The sequence below is a fragment of the Leptonotus elevatus genome, chromosome 1 (genome assembly GCF_054856555.1).
Source record: "Leptonotus elevatus isolate MCC_2025b chromosome 1, RoL_Lele_1.0, whole genome shotgun sequence".
NCBI lineage: Eukaryota > Metazoa > Chordata > Actinopteri > Syngnathiformes > Syngnathidae > Leptonotus > Leptonotus elevatus.
The window spans coordinates 11978101-11994751 of record NC_141239.1 but is presented as its reverse complement, the minus strand read 5'-3'; the positions used below and the strand labels follow the sequence as shown (position 1 = coordinate 11994751).

The 16651-nt window shown below is 39.0% G+C and overlaps 1 long non-coding RNA gene across 3 annotated transcripts in view; it reads right to left on the bottom strand.

Moving 5' to 3' along the window:
- Nucleotides 1–13025: 13025 nt before the first annotated feature.
- The window catches only part of LOC147180901 (uncharacterized), a 59945-nt gene continuing 56319 nt past the window's right edge, over nucleotides 13026–16651 (bottom strand). Inside the window, exons 5-6 of one of the 3 annotated variants that reach the window (XR_015095951.1) lie at nucleotides 14979–15704; nucleotides 13026–14677 (exon numbers count right to left, since the gene is read on the bottom strand). This is a non-coding gene — a long non-coding RNA (uncharacterized LOC147180901). Of the gene's footprint in view, nucleotides 15705–16651 lie in introns of all 3 variants that reach the window. The other 2 variants (XR_015095953.1, XR_015095950.1) reach the window with 2 other exon arrangements.

Here is a 16651-nt window from a genome sequence, read left to right as displayed (position 1 = left end):
GGGGACAAAGCCCCCGTCCAGACGGAATCAAAGCAGACTTCGTTCCTCAAACAAATCTCGTACACACAGAAGCATTTCAAGACTTGCGTGTGTCCAAAAGAAGACGCTGAGGACGTTTAACGGCTGTAATGTATATGCCAAGTCTGGAGTGGCGCTGTAGCGCAGCCAGATGGAGTTAACGGAAAGCGCAGAAGAAGAATCAGCAACACTTTTTTTCCCTAACTTTATTGCAATCTACTGTTTGTATCGAAACAACATGAAAAAGACGAACACAGGAGAAGTGACAATGGCGGGTGATTTAAGTACAACACCGCTTGTTGAACGTGGGAATAAAGAATCAAAATATTTTGCTGCATAAGCAAGCTAAGGAGGCTGTGCAAAACGGCTACGACACGGCTATCCGCCATTGTTGTTGACAGACTGACGGTTCGCGCGCAGTCACGCGAGAATTGCCGCCTACGTCATCAAACAATGCGTCGTCATCGAGCTGCGACCATTACGTCATCGCTGGAGGAGTATCCTGCATATGGTGTCCAGACGGACACGTACGGGGTGCGTTTCGAAATCTTTCCACTCTGGAGCCCGGCTTCAAAAGTGATCGGTTTCAAACTCCGAAAACGCACCATTGTGTGGACGAACGGCCTAAACGGTAAGAAACTTGTGAGGATACATTGAAACTGGCTTTCGTGTGGACGGGGCCTGAATACACACACTAACTAATTACACAACAAGCGACACTTGGACAAGACACACATGGCTGGCGACACTGATTGGCTGACACGAGGGAGAGTAGACAAGGACAGGTGGACAAGATCACACTTGACGACAAAAGGAGACAAAGAAAACAAAACAAAACCAACCACAATGGAACCAAAAGCAAACAAGAACACAAAAAACCCAAACCAAAAAACAACAACCCTAAACATGACAGGTCGTAATGATCAAACTTTGTAAATCTGTTTCCAATTTGGGTGAATTCCCTTGCAGGCATTCATAAAAGTAGAAGTTTAAAATGGCTGACTTCCTGTCCTTCCTGTTTTGGAAGACATGGCCACTCAATTTCATGTCAAACTGTAAAAGTGGTTGAGTCATTTTATTTTTATTTTTTTTATGGTGTGAATCAAATTTTGCCGCCATGCTCCACCAACACACAATGACAAAAACAGTACAGTGCTCAAATCCCTCCCAATTTAGCGATGAACATCTGTCTCGTACAGTGATGATCAAACACTGTGCCGCAATACAAGTTTACAAAAAATATCGAATCTTCTTTAATCGAGTACACAGCTGTGGAACCTTTTCTGCTGAATGCGGAAGAAGGTCTAATCTATTCAGAATGGTCTCTCTCTTAGCCGCTCACCCACACGGGGGACGGTTCAGCCTAGCCCATATGAAAAGGTGTGACCTGATGGTCGTAACTGGTTTCAATTGGATAAGTGCACCAGAGTGCCGATAGCTAGGAAGACGCCAAGGTAGGACAGGTCACAAGGGCCAAGCTCAAGTCACCTATCAAAGCATTAAGAGGCCTAATCTAACAGACGTATCGTGACAGGCAGAACAATTAAATGCTCTTCCACTAGATGGCAGAAGTCACAATCAACTCGTTGCTGTTCATGCTACAGACATAAATATTTTTGTTCAACTTAAGTCAAAATTTGACAATGAGTAACCCATCGGCAAAGCTTGTTGGACAATTTTTTGAGAATATTTGAAATGCTGAAAAACTGACGCACATAATAGATGGCGTAGACATTTTTTTGCTTTCATTTTAGCATCTGTCAACTGTCAAGAATACGCACTTCCGATTGGGGCTCATTTGGATTCATTCCCTGGTAGAAGTTTGTCAAAACACAAATCCTGGAATTGGCCCAAAACATCTGTTTCAAACCAATATGGAAAACTTTTTAGTTTGCAGCATAGTACTTGAGACTTTTTCATCATGCACTTAGTTTCATGTTGATTGATGAAACTTATGTCAAGGGTACGACAACTGAGTGAGGTTTTGAGAAGGCTTGTATTGGGGACCCTCTGAATGCACACATTTTCACCAGGCTGATGAAAAGGAGCTTGCGCACACACACACACACACAAGTTTGTTTCACTACATTTGTGGGAGCATCTCATTGACATAATGCATTTCCTAGCCCCTCCCCCTAACCCCAACCATCAAAAATGATTGCCTATCCACATTCCTTACCCTAACCTCAACCATAACCCAATTCAAACCTAAACTCTTGACCCTCAAAAAGAGGTCTGAACTTGCGGGGCCCAGCAAAATGGCCCCACAAGGACGGGTGGGCCCCACAACTCGGTAAAATCCTGAAATATTCTTCCCACCATGTAACAAAATCAAGACCACTGAGGCACATCCACAGGGTGGCGCTGATGACACAGCCAGCCGATCCACTTCAACCACCCTTGTGTTACTTATTTGTCTTTAAAGAGGAGCTAACTGACGACAAATGTCAACACATATAAGCAATTATCATCATCATTGTCAATTAAACTCCCCGTTTGCCAATCATTGTGATCAAAACTCTCATTGATTTAATGACCTCAGTGTGCTCGTTTCAACCCACTTTATTGAAAGATTTAAGCCCTTAAAGCCCCTCCGTGTAATTAAATTTTATCGAAGGTGGTCTCGGGGGAGCGGAGATCAAACCATGTGGTGGTGAGGAGAAGGAGGAGGCGAAGAAAGTAAATGTTTGGGATCAATTTCACGCCTCCATGAAGAATAATTGCGGCGGATTGGAAACATTATGATGTGAAAGATAAGAAGCCGATTTAGGCCCGACAGCCTTGGACTAACTTGGCCTGGACGCCTGTGGTTGGTAATAACAAACTATTAAGTTAAATGCATAGCTAGATAGCTAGTTAGCTAGCTAGATAGATAGATAGATAGATAGATAGTGAGGATGACAATGTGTGACATCAACTGCAAAATGAACTTTTATCCCAGTCACAAGTTTAGCCGTGTATATGTTGTGTATGATGTTTAAATAGTGAATTGGTGGGAAGATGATGTGTTTGGAAGGTGTAACTCACATTATGGTTGTAGGCTAGCAGGCTAGCTAGCAAGAAGCTACAGCGCGTAGCATGCCGCTGGACTCTCAGCTCAGATAGACAGACAGACACGGCATTCTGATTAATATTCCATTTGTGTAATATGACTAAGCAGCAAAATCCACCTCTGTTTATCCATCTCAGGGGGCGACCATTTGGCCACTTGCTGTTGAATGAAAATGACAGTTGCTCAGGGCTCAAGTAACGACCAATCACGGCTCAGCTTCAGAAAACAGGTGAGCCGCGATTGGTCGTTTGCATTACAAATCTAAATATTTTAAACCATTTGTATGCTTTGAACAAGCATCTATGCACTAAAAGCGCTGCAAGGAAGCTAATTACAGTAACCTCGCCCCCTTTCCCTCCTCTTCCGTGGCCCTCATTGCTATTGCGGTAGTGCAGCTCGTCCTGAGCGTGGACATCCTGTACTGTAATGATATTCCTGCGGCGTGGGCCTCGCCGAGGCGCAGTCAGCAAAAGCGTCCATCCGTGCTGACTCAAGCAGACCCCTCCCTCCCTCCCCAACTCCCCCAAGAGCACCCTCAGAGTCCCCCTGGCAGCTTCCGCGAAGTTGTAGCTGTAAGTCAGCCAATGTTGCTGGAATGCCAACGAAATAAAAAATGATTGAGTGTGTGCAGCGCTTTAACATTGTTGAACGTTATCGTACGGTTAGCCACGCCAGTTTTTAGTGCTCCATATTTTAAAGCCCAGTTGTGGTTAGCCTTGGGGCTTTACATTTAATACAGACTTACAGAGCAGTGATTAAACTTGGTGTAATGTGTTACACTCTAGTTTATTTTTATGTGCTAATTGAGCTCGACGACATCTGCCTAGCAACAAGCAACAAAAAAAAAAAAGGATTTTAATACTGTACTCCATGAATCCAGTTTATGATGCAACGTCCTTAAATTGTAACATCCATAAATAATTAGCTACCAATGGGTTTCATATTTAATACAGAACAGATTCAACTGTGTATTAGTCAAACTTCTCTCAGATTTTAAAAGTGTCTTTTTAGTGATAACCTTGTACTGTATGTGTGTTAACTTCGTTAGATTGTGCTGAACAAAATCCGCCTAGCAACAAGTGCCCAAGAAAACCTATAGAATTAAAAACTACTGTAATATTAAACAAAGGGTTCTTAACCATTTTGGTTCCAGGAAGGGACATTTTTCAAAGGATTACATAATCCTTGCATCAGATAATGTAGCTACCATGAGTATGACGTCATATTTTGATACGTGAAATTAAAATACAACTTTATTCTCATAATATTAAAAAAAAATGGGGACTAGGCTTTTTGTTCCAAACAAAACAACTTTATGTAGACGTGTCAGAGTTATGTGATGGCTCTGAGTTTTGAATTAGCCCAAAGGTAATTAAGTGTAATTGGTCTGGTATATTTGTTTTATTGACATCTGGTCCGATATGCCTTTTTTTTATTTATGACAAAACGTGCTCAAAACTCATTTGAGCCAAGTTAGGGCTCTCGAACCCACGGGGGTTCCTGACCTAAACAGGCAGTTTGCTTTCAGTTGATACTGTAACATTCTTGTAGTTTACATAATTTGTAAGTAGTGCAAGAGAGTTAAATCAATCGACAAGACAGCTCACTATTGATTACTAATGTCTGTTGAGACATTACTTGGGAAATTTATTATTTATTACAAAGTATGTTATGTTTATTTGTGGTCTTGAAACGTGATGAATTATTACTCATATGTGTGTATATTGTTTTTTTTAATTCAATCTTTAAAAAAATATATATTTATTAAAAAATAATGAAATACATTCCTGCACATTAGTGTTAATTTGATCAGACATTTTAAAATGTAGTCTCAGTGTCACGGTGTGGTCACGGAGCGGCGTGGTGTCTGTCGGCGTGTGAAGTGGAGGACCCAAAATGCAGGGAGGCAGGAGAACCACAGCAGGAGTGCAAAACTGGCGTGCTTTATTTTACAGAAAACACTAACCAGGGTACTGGTTAATGCTAACTAAACAACAAACTGAAAAGATACAAAATCAAAATGACAGAAAGCACTCCGGGGGTGACCGTGACAAGCGGCAATGATCCCACGACGACTGATCACCACCCGGGAATTAAATACACTCACACTAATTGGGTAACTAGCCACACCTGGGGCCAGGCATAAGTGGCTGAGGGCCCGGATTGGTCAACCCGGAAGGGCTGGAACCCACTCAGGACCAATCGGAACCCTCAACCAAAACCAGATCTTCCCAGACATGACACTCAGTTTTAGTCCAGTTTCAATCACGCTTGTTAATTTTTGTAATCATAGTTAGTCAACCTCATCCCATTTTTATTTAGTCAACTTTTAGTCAACTATGATTTCACCTTCCTTGGTTTTCTTTGGTCCCCTCGGGTCTCCTGGTGTTCGGTTTAGGTGAACGGTATGAGATTTTTTCTAATAGGTTTTCTGGTGAGCTAACAAATACACGCACGCACGCACGCACATACACATCCTCACCCACACACACACACACAAAAAATAAAAAAAATAAAAGAGCAATGATGATGACATTTCCGAATGAACAATACTGAGCTCTTAAAAAACAAAAAACAAAAAAAACAATGAATCTAGCATTTTAGTCTATATTATAAAAAACAAACACATTTTGTTTATCCAGTTTTAGTCAACAAAACTGTCAATGTTTTAGTCTAGTTTTAGCTCGGACAATAATTTTACCCCTGTAAATTTTTTTGTCATTTTTGTTGAACATTTTCAGATCTAAAACTATTTCACATCAAAAATGTTCACATCTTTTTGATGAAAAACAACTTGACACACAATTACAGTATATCAAGTGGCTACTGTAGCTCCATGCTACAAGCTAATATGTTAGCCAGCATTAGTTAGCGTTAGTATAATTTACTCTTCTTTTTTTTTTACTTTTCACTGTGAATCCACCTCCTGTCCGTCCCATGTGTTTATGCATGTTGCACTCGCTAGCTGCAGATTTGAAAGGGAGCGGTGACAGATTAGCAGAGACGGGATTTTACAAAATCATACAATTTTCATCTCGTCCATGAATTTCAGTTTCGTCATTAGTCGACAACAATGCATACTGATATAATCCCAGTTATTGTTTATTAATGAGGGTTTTAGTCTAGTCTAGTCTAGTTTTCATCCGGTGAAAAATATGTGTTCACGAAAATATTTTTGTTTACTTTTTGTCAACGAAATCAACACTACTGCACATGCCGGAAGCAAGCATTATGGGTCGAGCGTTAGGTCACTAGCTAACACTCAGGTACAGGGCCGGACTGGGTCTCCTTTTCAGCCCTGGAGTTTCAGGGCTCAGATCGGCCCACTTTAGTTCACATTTTAACATACACAATTTTACAGTTTGTGTATCAATGTGAAATAGATGAGCATTCCCTCCAACGACATTCATTTACAATTGTATGCTCTTACGAGAGCACGGTCATTGTTTATTTGAGCAAGTAGCTATGTGAACATAAAATGGTAAAAAAAAGAAAAAGAAGACCATTAAGCAAATGTACATTACAAGGGATAAGACGTTTTACACTTCACAAGAGTCACTAACCAAATGAAGTTAAACCAGCAAGATTAAGGCAGCTAACGTTGTACTCTTATTTTGAAATGTGCTCTCGCCACTTCATTGGCACCTCGTTGAGTGCGCATGTGCATACAGGGCAGGTATGTGCCTTTTGAAACACGCAGGTCTGCGGTCCTCGACTTCTGAGTTTGAGACCCGTGGTTGGTTTAACATGTAAGCCTGCCCTGTGCTTAAAAGTATCTGTCGGTCGTTCCGAGTAGCCTATATTGAGGATGCAATTGACACATTTCCATGATGCTGTATTATTTTCACAGCATTTCATGAATGGAATTTACATTTGCTATGTAAAGTGTTTTTGTTGCGAGATAAAAGGAAAAGTGCCATATTGTGTTTCTAAATTGACAAAACTCAGTCTTTGCCTTGGCGGAGGCCTGCCATGTGTCTCCTTTTTAAGCTCCCTATGCATCATCGTCTCTCGCACATCAATTTTGACGTGATATTGACGTGTGCAGGTTTGTGCCCGCGGGCCCTGACGTGTGCTGGCACGTGGATCGATTACAAAGGGCGTCGGGGGGGGGGGGGGGGGGGGGCAGTAAAGATGGCATGTGAAGGAGCTGTGCAGCATGCGCGCTTAATGAATTGCGAGAACGCTCGACCGAACATTGATCACGCACGTCGGCTGGCGACCGTCAATGTGCTACTTTGTTTTATAGGAGTTTATATCTTGTTGCTTGGCTCATAATTTATTGAATGGCGGCTTAAGTGAAACATTATGTTTGTCATTACAGTGGAATATCTCACATCATAAAAGCAGAGATGCATTAAACTTTCACGTTTGGTTTAACAACTTGACAAGTTGACCCGCAGTTGAACCCACATTATGTATCCTAAGACTCGCGGCACTTCAGTTACTAAATGTTGCTAAATGTCAATCAAAGTGACGCAAGGAAATTATGCAAAACAATACAGATCAAAAGTTGAGCAAATTAACTCATTCACTGCCATTGACGGCTAGAGACGTCAAAAATTCATTTGAACTATTTCTATTAGTTTCATCTTTTTTCCACATTTGTTAAGAGTATGAAAACCTAGAAAAAATGTATTGTACATTTAGAACAGATATCATTACAGATATGATTAATTACAATTAAAACATTTTAATCGCCTGATGCCCCTAATTAAACAAAAAGAAGAAAAGATTATTAAAAATTAAAATCTCGCCTGTATGTATTTAGGGAGACGAATGACTGGGATTCACCTGTTGAAGCAAAATGACTATGCAGACGACTGCTTAACTTGACCCGATAACAAACTAACACCACATATCATTATTTTATATATAACCCAGGCACATTGCTGTTTGCATGTATGAATGCACATTTTAGTGGAGAAGAGGAACAAAGGGTTGTTGTTGTTTGGGGGGGGGGGGGGGGGATTTGTGTTTCCCATTAGTAGAATCTCTGGCCTTTCGCTTTTGGGAAATAAGCTAAATTTACCTCCTGATCTCAAGGCCATAACTCAGTGCCAGCTAAGGCGGACATTTACTGTGGCAAGCATCTTCCCAGCAAGCACTGCAGGCTCGTTTTAAGATGTCAAACACGACAAATCTAATCGGAGTGGAGGAGTTAAAAAAAAAAAAAAAAGAGGGGGGAAAAAAATCAATATTTTACAACCCCAACTGAACATTTATCAGCGTATCGGCAAAACAACATTACAGAAGTTATAAGTTATGTCTTATTTTCAGCAGCTGCAGACAATAGAATACATTGAACGTCATCACAGTTACCGCCGTCGTTATTTCAAAGCCACAACGAGAGGAAAGCTTTTAAAATATCCTGCTGCAATTCTCCCACCGAAGCTATTTTTCTCCCTTGATTAAATTGTAAAAGGTTTCATTTGTTACGTTCTTCATGCAGGAAAGTAGACAGAAGCGGCAGTAGCTCATGTTGTGAATTTCGTTATTTCCTTTTACATTAAAATATAAAACATGTTTGTAATGTTATTTTAACCAACCCCCCCAAAAAAAACATTATATATTTTAATTTATTTTATTTTGTATTTAACTCCAGTCCGAATCAACAAAGAATGCAATCGACAAAAAACAAAACAAAAAACACATTAATTCTAATAGCATTACAAAAAATACAAAAATTAAAGATAACATCAAAATACGATATGAAAAATACAATAAAACATAAATATGGCTGTAACATATGCATCTGACTTTACATTGTAACTATTGATGTGAGAGCACAAGAACAACAAAGAGTTTATCAAGTGTTGTTTCTTGCCTGTGAGGTTGCAATTATTCATATCTCATGCATCCAAATTCACATCAGTTCAAAGGAGCGAAAAGGGTTGCTGATCAAGTTTGAAATCTTCCAGTCTCCCTGGTCATGTCCCCCCCACCCCTTTTCTTTTTTCACATAGAAAATGCCCGGTGGAAGAGTTTCACTCGGGAACAGAACGCCTTTAAATGGAAAACAAATCAAATGGAATCTTTCAAAGGCTTGATTAAAAACATGACACGCTTCTTCGTACATTACTTTTTGTTTCATCCTCACGTTTTCAAATGTAGCATTGCTATCAATGTGCTCATCTGCCTCAGGGGTTGAACTCATAATGAAACGTTTTTGGAACCAATATGTGTAACTTGTCATTCACGTATAATTGTTCACCACTCAAAAGTGTAAAATTTGGTCTCTTGAGGTCTCCCTGATTTTTTGGATTTGTTGGAATTTAGATGTTTCTGGGGTTGGTGAAGAATTCTGGTTGGTGGCCCGGTGGGTGGTGTCTGGTCGGTGCTGGATTTCACTTTCCTTTGTTTTCTTTGGTCCCCTCGGGTCTCCTGACGGCGGTGTTCGGTTTAGGTGAACGGTATGGGATTTTTTCTAAAAGGTTTTTGGTGAGATAACGAATACACACACACTCGCACGTACATACACGTACTCACCCACATACAAAAAAAAAAGAAAAAAAAAAGAGCAATGATGATGACATTACCGAATGAACAATACTGAGCTCTTTTTGAAAAGTGTCAAATTTGGTTGCCTCAAAAGTTAAACAGGCACACCACACCACAAGTGTGCTGTCAAACTTTTTCAAGAGATTCTTGACTTATTTGAGCCATTTTCAATAGTAAGTAGATCATATTTAACGTCATTATTTTTCATGAACAATTAACTCATTCACTGCCATTGACGGCTATAGACGTCAAAAATTCATTTGAACTATTTCTATTAGTTTAACATATTTTTCCATTTTTGTTAACAAGAGTATGAAAACCTAGATTTTTGTTTTGTACATTTAGAACAGGTATAACATTTGTGATTAATCGTGAGTTAACTAGTGAAGTCATGCGATTAATTACGATTACAAATTTTAATTGCCTGATGCCCCTCATTTTTAATAATTTTCTTTTTTATTTATTTATATATTTTTCATTTGTAATACATAGAAAAGATTATTAAAAATTTGGGGCGTCAGGCGACAATTTTTAATCGTAATTAAATCTATCAGCCTCTAGCTGCCGATTGAAGATGACATCACCCGTGCTCCGAGCACAGGTATTGACCAATCATAGCTTAGTTTTCTGACCAAACCAAAACAGGTGAGTCAACACCCAAAATGTTTTTACAAATATTATTTTCTATGCAGTCCCAGTAGTCTAAACACGGCATTCTGATTAATATTGCGTTTGTGGAATGTAAGTTAATCAGCAAAATCTGCTGATTTTTATCCATCTCAGGCGGTGGCCATTTTGCCACTTGCTGTCGACCCAAAATGACGTCACAATTACCAAGGGCTCAGGTACGACTAATCACAGCTCAGCTGTTTTCTGAAACTGAGCCGTGATTGGTCATTACTGGTCAGTTTTAACAATGTCAGAGCTTCTTGGGTCAAATGTGATGCTGCACATCGAGCGACATGGCCGAACATGGAGTTTGCCGACTACTTCACGAGATTTGCTGCTAAAAATTTGGAATTGCAGATGAACGGCAATGCAAAGTCACAGATGTAAAGGCCAATCACGTAATCCCAGGTCATACAGTATTGCATGAGTTTACCAACTAAAATACATGTGCTGACCTCCGCCAAGGCGTAAGGTTATTTTTTATATGTGAGGCACGTGGTGATTACCGTTTTGACGGTTCACCATTGTTTTAAAAAGTCAAGGTTTCAAAAACCAAAGACTTCCTGTCGCAGGTAATGAGCTTTTCTATTCTTTTTTTGATGGAACTTCTAAGCAGGGCATAATATGATTGGCTACTGGCCCAGTTTGGGTCAACATGCCGCCTCTTTCAAGTAAATTTTTCTTTTTTTCTTCTCAGCGAGTAAAGAGGGGAGGGTGGAGGGAAGGAGCAAGACAAAAGCGACTGTGCAAACATGCATGTCGTTTTACTCCGTTGATTAATGTGAATTGTCTAAAAAAAAAAAAAATGGTGCCAAGCTGGTACTAGTTAGCACCAAGGACAACATGAGTAGCCCACAGGTCTGTTGTTACAATATTTAAGAAGTGAGGTGACATTGTGATTTAAGATTTAAGATTTAATTCATGGTTCACGTTTCTTCTGTACAAAAATAATTTTATACTTTGAAATGAATAGATTGTGTGAAAACAAATGAAAAACACACCGTTTTTAATTTACAAAAAATGTCATGTTTGAGCTGTAATTTTAATACTGTGACGCCGCAATATTTGTATTACATTTTTATTTTTTACAGTAATACTTCACTAATTTTAGAAATTCATATTGTACCTATGGATTAAAAAAAAAAGCAAAGCGAAGAGAGTCTCTGTTATGGAAATGCACGAGTGCACTCAGCGAATAGAACCAACAGTCCCAGCCATTATCCACACTCCCTCCTTTTATTTCTTATGTATTTCTCATCTTTGCATCATTGAGATAGATAGCAACAACTCCCAGGGCAATCTGCTTCTTGTTGTTTGAGGTCCCCAAAAAAAAAAAAAAAACATAACAGAGTCCAGTGTTTGTGGCGGCTCAAAGCATTGTTTTGTGGGGCTCAGCTTTTCTGTTGCAGCAAGTGGTGGGGAGTCGGCGACATTTTTGTCGCGATTATCCAGTTCACTCACCTTCGACCGCATGACTCAGTGTGTGGCAGGCATCAGTTCAAAGCACAATTTTTCAAGGTGATTCTATTGTTGACTTGAGCGCAACCCCCCCCCCCCCCCAAAAAAAAAAGCACACAAACCAAGACAGTGGTGGGGAGGCCGATGACTCATTTCAACACACATTTAGTGAAGGTCAAGAGCTCAGAAAGAACAACAGGGACTTTTGTCTTGCACTTTTGAGTCTGCGTGTGAAAAAGTAATTGTGTTTGTATTCTTCTATTCCTACTGCAAGTGAAGAACCCCCCGCGCAGTGTGTGCGTGTGTTTGCCTCCACTCGCAGCGGGACGGCTCCAGTGCGAAGAGGCCTTGAGGTACATACTAATCATATACGTAGTTGCTGGCTCCTCGCTGAGCACGTTTCCACAGTAACGCCATTACGTGGCTCGATAATACATGCAGCACTTGATCTCTTTTAGGTGGACTGATCACGAGATTGTTTACTTGTAAAAGGATGGATCTTAAAAAGTGAAAGGAACACCGCGAGCTTCACTGTGGAGTTTCCTACGGCCTCCAACCAAGTGCCATATGGTTGCTTGCATCCATTCAGTTCAGTTGTACCTTGAGATAGGGCTGTAAATACGAAATTTGGTATATAATTTTGAGTGACAAAAAAAAAAAAAGGACATAAAAATGGAAGCGAGCTTGAGACTTGTTGTCAATATTTATTCAGAAAACATGGAACAAACAAACAGTTGTTCAAAGGAAATCCAAACGGATTTTGAATCGTGGATTGGATCAATTCTTAAAAATGAGTCGTTCAAAACCAAAAACGAATTCTGAAATCGGATTAGATTACATATTCCAATTTTATGGTCTGGATTTAACTTTCCATTTGTGTCCTTCAAAATTTGAGTGCAATTTTGATAACTTTGATCCTTAAAATCAGGATTATTCTGATTGCAGCTGTTGGTTGGTGTCAAGGAATAAAATGTAACCTAAATTAAATTCTATTTGGTCAAATAAATAACATTTACCATGCAGTCAATATCAATTGATTTATTGATGTTTGATTTTCAAACCATACAATTGAATTGATAGACTACTTCACGTTACAGACAGTAGAAATGAAATAATCCTCTCAAAAGTTGTAAAAATCGAATAAAGTTTTCAATGAACTCTAATTTGAAACCAAATATTTACAGTCAAAATTAATTAAAGAGAGGGAAATTCTGCTTTGTTATCCATGTGTAATATATATATTAGAGCTGTCAAACGATTACATTTTTTAATCAGATTATTCACATCTTAGAATTGTGATTAATCGCTTAATAAAAAAAGGCTTTTAAGAGCTAATTACTTGCATGATTTAAAATGGGAAAAAATGATGCCAATATTTTGAGATGAACAAATATTCTAAATGTGATACGCAAACATTTATTAAATGCTTTACTTTAGCTTGGTACCCATCCCTTCTTACGACACACTTGAACTTGGCAAACAAAAGTAACCCCCCTCCGTTAAAGGGGCTACTTTACAAACCATCCCCGCAATATGGTGAAATCTGTGATACAGAAATACACAATTTAAATACACACTAAATGTTTTTTTCATCACTAACAAACTTATTATGTCACAATACAAACATGATCTTACACTATAAAAGGAACTTGCATGATGGACATTATAAAAATAACCAATAGCTGTTGCTGTATCTTAGAAAGCGTGATTGAAGAGTGACATTCAATAATCTTCAGCAAAAACTAGTTGCCGTATTTGCCAGTTTCAAGATTTGTCACCATGTTCAGGAGATGTTTGTCGTTGTCTTAATAAACCGGCAGCAACTGGATGCAGCTCATTTTCATGCTCTCCTTGTAGTTAGGTTTCCTTTCCTGGGTTATTTCCCTCATGAATATTTTTTGAAGTACTTTTAATTTGTTTTCAGTTTGAATCTCCCCTCACGTTTCTTTTTTCTTTTTTTGCACTTGTAAAACTAATGATGTGCCCTTGAATAAAGACTTTAAGGATCCCCCCACCAAGGTTATTTTAGTTAACTAAAACTAACGAAAAAACTAAAACGAAAACTCAAAAAACAATTTCGTTAACGAAATAAAATAAAAACAAAAATGCTTTTTAAAAAACTAACACAAACTGAAACTACATTTTATGTTTACAAAACTAACTAAAGCTAACGATAATTATAGCAAAAATGTCCTCCGTTTGAGTCTTTGGTAATACATTTCATGCATCAGCCTTTGGGGATGATTTTAAATGTGATTTTAAGTAGATTTATTTTGATTTTAACCGGAATAAGGACATTTGAAATTGTGTCCGACAAAAGTGACGTCATCTCGCAGCAGCCAATAGAAAAGCACCTTCAGATGACGTTGTTCCCTATGGTGTTTTTTAAATATTGCGCACAAGTAATACACTTTTTTATTTTTAAACTAAAACGAATACTGAAACTATCTCAAACCAAACTAAAACTTAAAAAAAACTAACTAAATTTAAAAACCAAAACTCAAAACGAAATAAAAACTAACTAAAATGAAAAAATACAAATGTCCAAGTTTGCTCAGTGTTGTGTTCAAATAATTAATCTCAAGCATGGTAAATGGTCTGAAATGACAATAGGGTTGTAAAAACAATGGTGTACCCTGTGGGTCGTAAATGTGCTGAACATTCGTTTTCTCTCTCCATAAATCAGTCTGATGTAATTCTTGAATACATTGTGTTGTAACTTCTTCTACTCCTGTTATGTGATGAATCAACACCTGTTGAGCAATCTGCTAAACCTGATTTGAAACTGATACACTGTCTTGAAACACCAACCTGGGTGTGAAACCCAAACTTAACCCTTTCAGGGACATTGGTCACTAGAGTGGACAGCTATTCAAAAGTGGTGATTGAATCTTGATTTAGGTTATCATAATGTATGCATGAATGGGCTACCACCCTAAACCTGTCTTCTAATCCTAAACCAGGTTTAAAGCAGCAAAACTAATTTGAAATCCTAACCCTAATTTGAAATCCGTACTTTAAAATTCAGACACACACAAAAATAATCAGTGGCCCAGAAACCAAATCTGAAACCCTAACTTTGGCTTGAAACCACAACCCAGGTGTGAAACACTCATTTTGCAACCCAAACCCTGTCTTGAAACCCACATTTCCAAAAATTTAATTCTGGCTTTAATGCATAATGTGAAACCATCAAACTATCTCTAAAGCCCAACCCAGGCTAGACATTTTTAATTATAATCTAAACCTGGTTTGAAACATAAAACCCCAAATTCCAAACTTAATTTGAAATCCTAACTCGAGTTTGAAATCCTACTTTTCGACCCTGACACTGGTTTGCCACTTTAATATTAAAACATGAAAGGCTTGGGAAGTGGGAACCTTATTTAAATTCCCAAACCCCAGGCATGAAACCCTCATTTGAAACTGTAATATAAAACCCTTGCTTAATTTGAAAAATTAACTTGGGTGTAAAATCCTAACTTGAAACTGTCTTGAAACCCCAAACCCAACTTTGAAACCTTATAAACCTGTCTTGAAACGGTAACCCTGGTTTAAAATCATAATTTCATAGCCTGACTAAATCGTAATTATAAACTGTAATCCTGCCATGCCATCTCCAACCCTGGTTTGAACCCCACACTTTTGTTTGACACTTTTACCCTGACAATAATGGTACGAGAAAACTTCATACTGAAAATCCAAATAAATTGACTGTAGCACCCATACTTGGTGTGTACTGTCTGCATAAATTGTTGTCTCTCTTTCTCAGGGCTGTTCTGCGCTGTTTCAAAATCTTGGTGCGTGAGATGACCGTCTTGGCGCCGGAAGGCAGAGGAGCAGTCAAACAGATGCTCAGCAGATGTCAAGAGCACGACGTGCGCGGCGGGAACTCACTTTTTGTTTAACGGGCTGCTGAAGACGTGCCTCGCAGCGGATGCCAGTCAACGCCGCGTTGCCAAACGCGGCCGAGTGTGCGCCCCATTGCTGCGAAAGCCTGCATCACCTTTGCAAATCAGCAAAAAAAGAAAGTTGGACTTTGTTGGCAACTTTATATATTAGTATTAACTGCAAAATGTTGCCACGAATACATTGGGAAGCAACAGTAAACAGTATTGCAGTTAAAGCGGTACCTTGACTCATGAGTCAGAGTTTTACGTTGACACTTGGTGGAATTTTTTGCTTGGTGTTGCAAGCCAAAATCTGACTGACAAACAAGGTCAGATGTGTCTCCGGTCAAATGAAGTGAAAAATAAATGCACAATTAGACAATGAAAACACTCACGGTGACCGTGCAAGTAACTCAAAACACACATCTGAAATTATTTTTTCCCATCGAAATGAATGGCAGTGCCATTTAATTTTACCCGCTTTCTCCTTAAAAAACAATTGTTGTCATCTCATAAATAATACATGACCGTAGTGTTATGTTGAATGTCGAAATGTATTACTGCACAGTTTGTATTCCACTATCAGTCGCGTAAAGGGTTAGGCTACATATCGCTGCCGTCTTGCGGAATCCTTGTACCTATAAAATCATCACTTTTCAGGAGACTCCCAAAAACGTTTGATCCACCATTAACGTTGCATCAGCAAAGAGAGCAGGCCATTTTCAACACTTGGAATTGGTTAATAATTTGTAAAAAAAAAATTAATCACACCCACACCGTGTGGACTGACCAATAGTGTAGATTTGAAAAGTTAAAAACAAAACAAAAAACTGACATAAGAGGATTAGGTCCGAATGCCAGCGATATGCGTTTCTCATCATACGTTAGCATTAGCATTAAGCTAGCGGAGCAAAGGCTAAACCATGTGCAAGCTTGGGGAGCAATGGAATACATGTACCACCGTTACGTAATCAGATTGCAATTTTTTTTTTAACTGTATTCCATTATAGAACTTACGAACTTGCGAAAGTTTGAGCTGAGAGTCCAGCGGCATGCTACGCGC